Below are 1,109 nucleotides of genomic sequence, written 5' to 3'. Positions count from 1 at the left end.
CATCTATCTGAGGTATAACACGGCAGCAACTGACGTGTCATGTCAAGCAGCACATATTCAGAAGACCAGTATGCCAGGCACTCCAAGCATGAAACTACTATTACAAATTGCTGTCTTCAGTGCAGTTTCTTAGTTCACAAGTTTCTGTATATATAGTTAGTCAGGGTGAGAACACTTCCAGTTAACTGCTAGATTGAAAAATCTTCTGAAGATTCTCAGGATGATTGTCTTACCCATCTTGTACATATAACTATATGGCTTGCCTCCATCATGTTTGCTAGCTCTTCTCCTCGCTCTATCTTCATTGATTAGTCCTCATGCTCTTGCTTTCCTTTTAAATGTATTATACCTTCCTATTTGTATTTCTTCTTCTGAGTTCTTATACTAGGGAAACTATATGATATTTACATATGTGTGTCTGGTTTATTTCACTTATGAGTATATCTTCAAGTGACATCCACTTCAATATAAAGGCTTCAAGTTTATCATTTTTTATAGCTGAGTAATACTCTATTGTAAAAAATACCATATATTTTTCATCCATTACTCAAGTGATAAGCATCTTGGTTGTTTCCAAGATATGGCTATCACAAATTGTGCTGCTATAAACAAAGGCACACATATATCACTATGATACGACGTTTTCAGATAATCTGGGAAAATTCCCAGTAGAGGAATATCTGGTTTGAATGGGATTTGCAGTGCTACTTTTCTAAAGAGTCTTCACACTGATTTCCATTATGGTTGCACCAGTCTACATTACCAACAGCAATGAAGAAAGGTTCTCATTTCCCCACAGCCTCTCCAACATTTGTTGTAGGTAGATTTCTTTATGATAGCCATTCTTTCTGAGGGAGATGGTATCTCAATGTTGTTATAATTTGCACTTCACGGAGATGGCTAGACATATGTAGCATTTTTTCATATATTTATTTACTTCTTTAATTTCATCCTCTGAGAAGTGTGTGTTCATCATGGATGCTCATTTCTGGACTGGGTCTTTAAATTTTAGGGCCATAGTGTTTTTTAGTTCTTTATAAAGTCTAGAGAGCAGACCTTTGTCTGAGTACTTGTCAAGATTTTTTCCAAATTTGTGGGTTGTCTTTTCA

Source organism: Octodon degus, unplaced genomic scaffold (genome assembly GCF_000260255.1).
Source record: "Octodon degus isolate 3935 unplaced genomic scaffold, OctDeg1.0 scaffold00363, whole genome shotgun sequence".
NCBI classification, from domain to species: Eukaryota; Metazoa; Chordata; class Mammalia; order Rodentia; family Octodontidae; genus Octodon; species Octodon degus.
This window is presented reverse-complemented; position numbering follows the sequence as displayed.